Source organism: Athene cunicularia (genome assembly GCF_003259725.1).
Source record: "Athene cunicularia isolate RWA chromosome 13 unlocalized genomic scaffold, athCun1 chr13_part1, whole genome shotgun sequence".
Classification (NCBI taxonomy): domain Eukaryota; kingdom Metazoa; phylum Chordata; class Aves; order Strigiformes; family Strigidae; genus Athene; species Athene cunicularia.
The window spans coordinates 687,910-698,762 of NW_020799117.1; the positions used below are offsets into that span (position 1 = coordinate 687,910).

Below are 10,853 nucleotides of genomic sequence, written 5' to 3' on the forward strand. Positions count from 1 at the left end.
TTAAAACTGGATTAATCAGGATTTAGTCTTTTTGATCAAGTCAGGAGGTCCAAGATCCCACAAGACTCAGTGATCTTACTAACAGAATACTTGTCAGTGCCCTATTTCTACACATCATGTGTAATCCCGTGATTGTGTCTTTGCTTCTGACTTTCTACAGCTTTTGTCTATTTTTAGAGAAAGTACTTTGCTAAGCTTAGTTTAACTATAACAATTATTAAATAAAATTAGTTCTAATTAGAAGCATGTCCTGGTTCAAAATCCAAGAAGATTTTATCCAGATACTCTCCTCTTGGCTGACTTTTTCCTTTCAGGAGGAGGAAATCTCTCCTGGGAGGAGAGGGTGATCGAAGCAGAGGTTCCTTCCACACTTGGAGGAGTCCGTGGTAGAAGCCGATGAGGTTAAAGTGGGTGACGGCTTAAAGGCAGGTGATGTGGCTGAGGTAGGGTGCTAATTGTCTTGGCTCCCTGTTGATGGTCTGTAATTTAGATTACCTAAATTAGGCGTTTGCTCCTTCTCTACTGACCCTATAGAGGCCCTAATGATATCAACCTCCTACTTTAGCCAATTACAGATAAAATCCTGACCCTAATGATGCCGAGTTTTGCCATTTGTATTATTTAAAGTAAGGAGCTGGAGAAGTGCAGGGTTGGTAGAGAATAAATTAAGGACGTTCAGGGATGATTATGGTGGGGTTTTTACCTCCTAAAACTCACCTTACGGAGGGCTGTATTAACTCTTTGGTGGAGCCCTGCTGGCTGGGGAGCGGCCGTGGGCCGGGCTCAGCCCTTGGCCAGCGCTGAGGCTTACACAGACATGGAGATTCGGGGGCTTGCACACACAGTTTTGAACAGTGTCCCAGGAAACATCACTTGTATTGCTTCACTCTAAGCCTGAGCTCTTTTATAAGTTCTTTTATAGTTTTGCCTCATAAACAAAGCTTTGTCTGAGCTCGGTGTGGCCGGGGTCTGTGTGGGTGCAGAGTGTCTGCCCGCACGTTTAGCTGGTCCTGTCTGAGGAAACTCTAACCCAGAAGCCGCACAGGGACACTGGACTGCACCCAGTCTCGCACTCTGACTCACGGTAGACTTTTTATTTTGCATGAATGACATGAATGGCATTGTCAGCTGATGAGGCTGGTGCGATTTCTGGACTAGAGCATCGCTGCCCTAGCTGCCCCTCAGGGCTCAAACTCCCTGACGGGGGTGATTCAGGGAGGCATTGAAGCAGTGAGGGAGGTAAAAAAAAAAAGGCCAAATCTCCTATGAAAGTCAAAACCGAGCAAGGAACAGCCATGATCAATCCAAGCACAGAAAAAACCTGTGGAGGGCAGGCAGTTTGTCCAAATCCCAGGTCTCCTAGGAGATGAAAGGCATTTCAGGGATGGCTAACGACTTGGTTCCTATTGCTTTGCTAAAATAACTTTCCCTGCTAGTCCCCAGCTGCCCCAGGCTTGTCCTTGGCTCGGTGATAAGGAACAGACGTTCAGCCAGAGCAGCCACCGCGCCGCGCACCACCGCCTCCGCTCCTGGAGGTGTTTGGTTTCTGAACTGAAATAGGATTATCGGACAGCTCACATTATGCTGCATTGATTACTTTTCCCCGATGACTAGAAAATTTAATCTGTTTCAACAGTGACATGATCAACATTTAACTTTAGATCTTGAAAAAAGAAAGAGGGAGTGTACAGGATAAGGAATGGGAAATTTTTCCCTAGATTAAGCCACTAAATGTCAGAGTTATGCAAGAACTTTATCTGGAGTAAATCAAGATGAAAATGATCTGAAATTTCTCAAATGCCATCTGCTTTAAATTCAGTCTGTGTTCACTGTCATCCAAAGCTAATAATTCTGGGCAGCCCAGGTACACAAATATGTTGGTTTGTCATTAAATAGAGCTAGTTGCCAGTCTGGAAAGGATGGGCTGGAGTTTAATAAGTCCCGCTTAGCCGCTGGGCAGCCTGTACAAGTCAGTGCAATACTCTGCAGTTCAGGATCTAGACATTTGTCACAGCCTTAAGTACAGGGACGGGATATAAATAATCTATTTAGCCTTAAAATTTTGGAAATTGTCACTCAAGTCTAGCTTCAATTTATTGTTTTTAGTGTCAAAAGTGGGACAAGATGCTGTATCCAGCTTGTGCTGAATCTTCCCGTAGTAAAGTGCCTGTTTCTGCCCCGGCAGTTCCGCGTGTGTGCAGACACACGCACACCCGGTATTCCTGCAGCGCGTTGAGATTTTCATCTTCTTGAAACTGCAGAATGCAAATAAATGTAAAAAATAACAGCACATCCGAATGCTGCTTTGAGTGTGACTCACTAAAGCAACAACCTCTTGCTGCAAGTTGGCTATTTCAGGTTATGGTATGGTCCTTGGGACGGAACTGGGCGTTTGTTTGGGGAGCTGTGTGTAACTGTTGGCTGATTTCCTGTGATTTAGGGATTTCCTGCAGCTCTGTTATTAGCTTTTAAGAGTCTTAATTTAGCAGTTTACTTGCAGTGCAAGTCCTCAGTGTGCCAGAATATGTCCTTAAATATGCATGTATGCTGAGGAAAATAGTGGTTTTACATGTGTTTTGAAACTGTCAGTGATGAGGCAGGGAATAAGGTTACAGTTGTGACTGAGGAGGGGCTGGGGGTGCCGTGCCCTCTGCGGGGCTCAGCCCAGTGTCCGGGGGGGGCTTGGACAACCCAGCACGCCGGTGGATCGTCCTCCGGGCTCGACGTTGGCATCTGTGATGGTAGGATGTGCCAGAGTATCATAAAAATAGTGAAAATTAACTTTTTACCTTGACTGATAATTTAAAATTTCTGAGAATTTTCCTATGTGAAAAATATTTTTTTTTTCTTTATTGATTTGTTTGGTTTTGCCCTGATCCCATCTCTGTATTTCCCATTTGGTGAAACAGGTATTCTGTGCATCTCTACAGACACAAGAGATATTCTGTGTTATTCCCAGATACGGGATTAGCACCGTACCCCCTGCATTAGATTCTCCTCGGGTTTTCTTTTGTATTGCTTTGTTTCATTCCATTTGGGGTTTTTTGTCCTTTAAGATGCTAAGACAATCTCTTCTTTCCTGACAGTAGCTGTATTTACCAGTGGTTACATTTTGACCTGCAGTTGCCAGAAGCCCCTTGGCAGTTGCTTGAGCCTGAACTGTGTGTGGAAGTGCTCCCAGCACAGCGCTCGTGTGCTCCGGAGAGCAGGAGATCTTTGAAAAAAGCGAGTGCCCTGGCAAACGCTCCTCGCCAGGAGCGGCCAGAGAGCTCACCCTGATGGAACCCACAGCCGTGCACCAGGACTAAAACCTTCCTTTTGCTGTCCCTGTTGTCGCTCTTTGTGGTGTTAGTGTGGACCCTCAACTCGGACGGGCACTGCCAGCTTCCACAGCCAGGGCACCCTCCTCTTCCTCCTCCTCCTCCTCCCTAGCTCCGCAGGGCCTCAACCAGCCACGTGCAACTGGCAGCGTGCTGACTGAGGAGTTCGTACTGACAGCCCTTGCCAGAGGAGTAGCGCTGTTCATCATACACCATTATCTACATTTGCAGCAGCAGAGTTCCTCGCCACAGGGAGTTTGCTTTATGGTTTGAGAAGACCAGCACGGATTTCAGTGCCTATAGTAACGGCTGTCTCCTTCCTGTGCTTAAAGATCATTGTGCAGTGCTCTTTCATTCAGCATAACTTTTATGTCTAGCAAATTAAATTCCTGGGCAAAATAATTAGATGTAAATGCTGCTGGGCTATTATTCACAAAGGGCCAATTTTGTTGGTGTTTGAAATGTCCAATTTATTGCACGGTAACATATACAACATGTAGTTCAAAAATAGAACATGAAAGGCTTCAATCAAGTCTGCAGATGTAAATTTAGAAGGTAACTGGACATCAGAGAGGAAACCCAAAAATACCTGAGTTAAGCCAAATGGGTATTTTATTTCAAAGGTAGTTTGTGCCCCCCACGTGTCGCTGGGTTCCTGGTGGCAGGTGCTGCAGTCCCGGAGTTTCAGGCTCCACCCTGAGCAAGGGTTTCTGGACGTATTTTTCAGCTGGAAGCCCACCCTGGTACCTGCCCGAGCTGAAGTTGTTACTGGTGCTTCCGGGTCTAACTGGTTATTGCTGCTGATGGTGTAATGAATGACTCCAGACACAACTCCTCCTGGCATAAGGAGCACAATTTAAAATACTGCTGTTATAACCATTGCTTAGAAAACCTGGGTTACATCTCCCTTGCAGTTTGAAGTTTCATGGGTACGTACTCTGTTTTCCAGGTGTCTGGATCAGCATTTTGAACTTATGCCTCAGGAAGCACAGTCGGTGTCTTTCACTCAGGTAAAAACTGTTCAGCTTCTGCTGGTTTTGTCATTGTGCCATATATCCAGGAAAGGCTAATTGCTGCCTGATCTTGATTTTATTTGAACTATTCCACCCTGCTCTATGGCAGGCAAAGCTTGAGATATATACAGGGAGCTGGAAAAAATTACTGGTTAATATTAACATAATCATGTATAATTTTGTGTAGTCTGTATTATGCTGGGATTAGGACACGTGTGTATAATGTACATAGTGTGATAATACTGCATGACGTTAATAGATTTACCTGTATTAATAGTGGATTTACTGGGTGGTTACCCAACGTGTGACTTGGAGACCCAGCCAGCAGTGGGACCCTCAGCAGTGTTCTGCTCCTGGGGCCGGCCAGCTGTGGCTCTCGCGGTCCAGCTGTGGCTCTCGCGGTCCAGCTGTGGCTCTCGCGGTCCCGCGGGTTTTTGTCGAGGTTCTGGGCAGAAGTTCTGGTGGACGCTGGACGCGGGGCTGCTCACCTGCTCTCGTGGGGATGGCGTTTCCCCTCTGGCATAGCAGCTGTCCCTGCAGTGGGGATGTGCAGAGCTTTAGCAGCAGCGGGTCCGTGGGATGCGCGAGGATCCAGGGCGGGGGCATCCCCTGGCCCGGCAGGTCCCGCTCTGGAGGGATCTCCCCCGCCCCGGAGGAGTGCCCGCTGTGCTGCGAGGCAGGATTTGCCTTGTGCAAATTCAGATTGAAGAGCTGTGTGTATTCCTGCACATCAGGCATCTCGCTTGATGCTGACTCCCCATAAAGTTTTTGTTTACACGGACACCCACACACTCTTGCTTTCTCTCATGGTGTTCCTGGAAAAACAATCAATATAAAACCCTGTCGTCTCCGTGTACGACAGATGACTAATGAGTTGTAATTGCACCACAACACTACAGGAAACTAACTTCATGAGGAGTTAAGGATTATCTAGCTGTATGTCCCTGGGAGGTTGTTATTCTGGGAAATTAATTTAATTAGTTTAGACCTATTAGAAATATAGAGGGAGAGCTGAAGATTGGCAGGGCAGAGACAGAGCAATATACTTCTTAAAAAATTGTAAAGACTGAGTGAAAGGTGTAATTTTTTGTTAACAAAATTGCTTCTTTCTCCTTTGGGGCTTTATTGTTCTGAAAATAAAGTTCCGTGTTGAAGTTTTGTAAGGCAAACAGCTTTATTCTCGTCTCCTGAAGGCGGCGTGTGTCCGTGGAGCTGTGCGTGCCCTGTGTGCTGCCCTGCCGTGCTCTGCCGGGAGCTCTCGGGGCCGCGCGTGAGCAGATGCAGGGGGGAGACGGAGCAGATCCCCGACATTCCCCAGACACTCACCCGCCTCCGACTGCTTTCAGCTCCTGAAACTTGCAGAGCAAGACAGATCTTCTGTGTTCAGTGTCTCTTAACGGGTTTCCCCTCTGTTATATTTGTACAATCTCCTTTACTGTTTATTAATACGAAGTCTAACTCTGCTTTTAGGTGGCTGTATTAGAATAAAGCAGCTTGTTGCGGTGTTAGGTAACGAGCTTAGTGTCTAAATGGGTATGGTTTCTCATCCAGGCAGGAGCAGCATTTATTCCCCCAGGGTGTGCTTAGCTAGCAAGTCTTGTTGATGATAGAGAAATTTGACAAATATTTGTTAAATTTGCTTCAACCTTGAAGACTGCAGCATTGGTGGGCCCCGGAACTTGGGCTGTGTGCAGACCTGCAAGGCTTGGTGGCGTCGGCTGCTCCCACCGCCGCTGCTGGCACTGACCACAGCCTGACAGAGGTGGCAACGGCCCCAGGAGTTGCTGGCGCGGGAGACCCTTTCCCTGAGGCAGCTGTAACCCTCATTTGTCCATCTGTGAGGCGGAATGTCTTTTCTGCTCTTGGATGGGCAAGAAATTACTCAGCAAAACACTTAAGTGTAGATGCTGACACTGAAGTGCTTTGCTGGCCAGGGCTGTATCAATTGTACTGCAAGAGGGTTTGGATTGGAAGGGACCTTAAAGCCCCTCCAGTGCCACCCCTGCCCCGGGCAGGGCCACCTTCCACCAGCCCAGGTTGCCCAAAGCCCTGTCCAACCTGGCCTTGAACCCTTCCAGGGAGGGGGCAGACGCAGCTTCTCTGGGCAGCCTGTGCCAGGGCCTCACCCCCTCACAGGGAACAATTTCTGCCTTAGATCTCACCTAAATCTCCCCTCTGTCAGTTTAACCCCGTTCCCCCTCGTCCTATCCCTACACCCCCGATCAAGAGTCCCTCCAGCACTGGAAGGACACTGTAAGGTCACCGCGGAGCTGCGTGTGCCTTGGCGTGGTGGCAGGGCTGGCAGCCCGCTCATCTCTCTGGGCCACCCATTGCAGGGGCCGTGCGAGTCCTGCCCCTGTGTAGCTCAGTACTGGTTCAGAAGAGACAGGGGAAGAAGTCTAAACTTTGTTCTGGAAAGGCAGAAGCGTTTCAGGGGACAGCAGGGTGCGGTGGTGAAGCTGAGAGCTCCTCTTTTGCCCCTGCAGCCTTTGCACAAAAGCTGTTTCTCCACATGAAAGAGCAGAGATCCTCTGTGGGAAAGGGGTTTGACACCGCCCCGATCACCCGGTGTCTGTGTGACCAAACCCCTTTGTCCTCAGAGAGGAGCATGCGGGGGATTCGACAAAAACGCTTGGAAATGGGGAGCCCTAGTGAGGGGGTTGGATTGCTCAGGCTGTGGCTGCAGGAGAGGCGTGTTAGCGGGGTTCAGGTCCCACCTCTGAGCAGGGGATGCTTCAGGGGGGCACGTCAGCCCCTCAGCAGGAATTCAGGGGGCACCCCCCGGCTCGGCCCGGCGGGCGGAGGAGCTGTGGGGGCTCTTGCTGCGGAGGGTGGTGGGGAGGAAGCGCCCACCGTGGGGCTGAGGGCTCCCTCAGGCTCCCAGTGTCCGGGGGAGGAGGAGGGCAGGGCGAGCCCAGCAGCCGCGGAGGCTGGCACGGTCTGTGGGCACCTGCTCCCCAGGAAAACGGCGCCTTTCTGTGCGGTGAAAAGATGGCTGATACCCGCTGTCTGCTCATTCCCTGCCCCTTTCGCTGGGCGCCTGGGAGCAGCCTGCCTGGGGCATGCAGGCTACGTGGCGTTTGATAAGGATGAAATGTTACAGTGCTGGCTATGAAGCATCCCGTAAACGTGTGCTGCGTTTTTGTTGGTATAAATCCCAGCATGGTGGTGTCTGTTAGAAATGAAACTTGTCTCGTGTGCAGTCGGGCCGGGGGGGGGAGATAACCACCGCGCAGCTCGGTGAGCCCTGGAAGCCCCAACGGTGGATCTCGGACGTCGTCGCTGCTGGTGCTTCTCAATCTGCTGCTAATGCTGAGGTGCCTCCCACCCGAGACAGCAGTGGGTGAAGAACGTGCCTTTCCGGGTCACGGATTACACAGTTTGGAGTAGTTGTAGATGCACAGAGGAATGTTTTGCATCACTAACGAAGGAGTGCGTTGCTTTTGCTCATCCTTGAAGAGTGTTGGGAAAATAGTGGAAAATATTATTCGTAATTATTTTAAAGCATATGTATCTGTGACATAGCGTATGTTCTCGAGGAAAAATGCTCAACAAAATACTAAAAGATGCTGCTGCTGGTGAATTTCCCATCAACTTCGATCGGTGAAAAATCTGCTCCCTGATGGAAGTGGTGTTGATGAGTTTCCTCTTTCCATGGGGAGTTCCCCTGCCCTGAGGAAAAAACCCACCCCCTGAAAAGTGATAGAGCTTTGCCAAAATATTTCTGCTTGTGACCCAGCATTTTTCATTTTGGCTGAAATGAAGTCCAGCATTGCTGCGTTACGTCCTGAGCTGAGCAGTAAGCCAGGCTCTCTGTCCTGCCTGTGTCGAGCCCCAGAGCCAGCCCTGGCCCCGGGCTCAGCCCTGCACCCCCCTGCAGCTGAGCTGGGGGGGAAAAGGGGTCCCCACCCTGCTCCTGTGGGACCCTCGGCACAGCCTGCCCGCTGGAAATGATTTACCTTCAGAGGTGCCAAAGAAGAGGATCCCTTCGTGGCATCCCGCTGGGAAGGGCTGGGCAATGAAACAGCTCGGTTTTATCCTGCGTGGAAGGCAACTTCCATTTTTATCCTCTTCCAGCTACGAGAGGAGAACCAGTGCAAATGCAAACTGCGGGTGGCCGGGCTGCTCAGGCCCCATGCCCCGAGTGCTAATTGTGCCAAGAAAATAACAAGTTTTGGGGTTGTTTATGTTTCTGGTAGGAGATTTATGCAGCACGCTCAGGAGGGGTTTATCTCGGTGAGGGGGGAGATAGGCCCTGAAATGGATTTTCATGCTCAGAGCTTCCAAACACAAGCACTGTGCAGCTTTCTGTTTGTTTTGCAAATCCTTATCATCCCACAGTTATTGCTTGTGAAGTGGAGCAAAAAATGAAACCCACTGAGGACTGGGTGGCAGGACTCTGGTTTCTCCCCTGGCTTAGCTGTTGTGCTGTTCTGGAAGGACACAGATGCACATCTAACAAAAGCCTCCAAAACAGGTATCTACATGTAGCAATTAGTTTACAAGTTTAGCCTTGTAGTTGCTGAGCATATTGCATTTCTGCTCTGTGTGAGTTGTTTACAGATAGCTTGTTTCTTGGGGTCTTCAAGATTATTCTGTGTCACTATATTTTATTTATTTGGTAACAGAATTATGATTTGCTTTGACTTATTTAAGACAGAAGAATAAAAAGCCAGCAGTCTATAACTTCTAAAATGTCATAACAAAGCTCACCTGTTAAAATTAAAGCAGGGGGTGTGAAGGAGAGGGGAGGGTTGGTGTGTGAGGGAATTTAACTTGCTATCAAATGCACCTTATCTAATCGCTGTCAGAGAGCTCCAGCTGCTGTCGGCAGGTTTTCAAGTTTAAGCATAAAAGGCAGGTCCTGATTTACATTGGTGAGGCTGGCAGTGGGGTGCTGGGAAGGGCTCCTGCTGGGTTTTGCAGAGGCCAAGCCTGGCTCTAGGCTGGTGCTGCTGCAGCTCCTGGGGACCCCAGCTGTCACCTGGCTGTGGTGCCATTTGGCTTTGCCTCTGCTCCCACCACTGCTCTTGGGGTGCCTCTGGGTGTCTGCACCCAGAGAGAGGTACAAGCTGTTCCCCTTTCTTCTTCTTTTTGCCAGTTTGCAGATGACAGCAGGAGAGGCTGGGCAGGAGCGTTGGCAGCACCTGGTGGGATACGCTGGTAGAGAGCTCCAGCCTTGAAACTGAGCACTGTACAGGTATGAAGATAATAAAGTGCAAATAGGGGAACGCACACTCCAAGTGAACATTTGATGTGGAAGGTTTTTGTTTTTCCCAGAAGCTGTATTTCCTTCAGTTTGTTTCTTAGATATGTTCTTTTTGCAGGTAGTTGAATCAAAACAATACAATTTTTCAAGCAGTTTAAGCTCCATCGTAGTGTCATTCTTGTATGGAAATCTGCTGGAACGTTTTATTTCCTGGCGCTGTTTATCGTGTCCTGTGCCATTATGCAGGTTTACGCCTGCCCAGAGTGGCTGTGTCCTTCCTTCAGCCCTTCTCCAGGGCCCTGAGGAAGCGCAGCATTACCGGGTTAAATTATTCAGATATGTGTATCAGGCTTTCAAAACGAAGACAGACATATGTGTACACTTCCTGGATGTTTCGAAAAGAATGCAGTGAGCAGGGGAGGGGAGAGGCTTGTCTGCTCCTTCAGCTAACAAGGCTGCGTCCTTCATTAGGAAAAGAAAGGAGGTGAGGTTCAGGTGCAGTTCCAAAGTTCTGGCATTTAGGACTGAAAACACTAAATGTTAGTAGGAAGGTTCTCTCATCTCTGGTGATTCAGAGCTGAAGAGCAGTTAGGTGTGTGTTTTGAGGAGGCTGTGGCTGGCACCAGGTGGGAGGGTGGCACAGGGGGTCTGCTGTGTGCTGCTGCCATTAAAAACTCAACGGTTACGTGTGTAGCGCTTCAGGTTACGTGGAAGTGCAAGATAATTTCTTGTAAGTAAACCTTGTGTGGTATTGTTCAATAGAAGGTCTCTTTTTCAGGACAAAAGGGATTTCTGATTTTGCCCATAAAGGTTACATTTGTCTAACAGAGGCAAAAAAGATAGTCTGTTTATGAAGTGACTTAAAGCATCCATGGAGTACGTATAAATTGGCTTGAAAGTAGGTCAGTGTGGCTTTTCACATAGCACGGTTGTGATGCATTCGTATGTGAATTCAATTACAGAACTGCAAAAGCTTACAGGGAAAGCTATGTGGTACACAAGTTCTCTGGCATGATCCCTTTTGCTTTAATTTCTCCAAACTGGTGAGTCCAGGGAGAGCTTAATTAAAGGCAGTGAAAGTAATTCTGGAAAACGCGAGCCCGCGGAGCGCCTGGATGTGCTCCTGGTATTCTGGCCTGCTAGCCGGCCTCCTCGCCATATGCTTTCCTCTGCTTCCCTTGCCTGATCCTGGGAGAGGACAGCAGAATCAAAAAACTAATTAACTCCTGGACGCCCTCTCTGTGTGCAGATTAAGCTGAGCCTGGGCCCTCGGGGTGGCCGTGGAGCGCAGCCCGAGCAGGGCTGGGCAGA

The 10,853-nt window shown here is 49.0% G+C and overlaps 1 long non-coding RNA gene across 1 annotated transcript in view; it reads left to right on the forward strand.

The window, feature by feature from the left end:
• Window positions 1-4,276: 4,276 nt before the first annotated feature.
• Window positions 4,277-10,853, forward strand: part of LOC113485199 — a 9,840-nt gene continuing 3,263 nt past the window's right edge. Inside the window, exons 1-3 of the long non-coding RNA XR_003399371.1 lie at window positions 4,277-4,330; window positions 8,675-8,810; window positions 9,435-9,533. This is a non-coding gene — a long non-coding RNA (uncharacterized LOC113485199). The remainder of the gene's footprint in view (window positions 4,331-8,674; window positions 8,811-9,434; window positions 9,534-10,853) is intronic.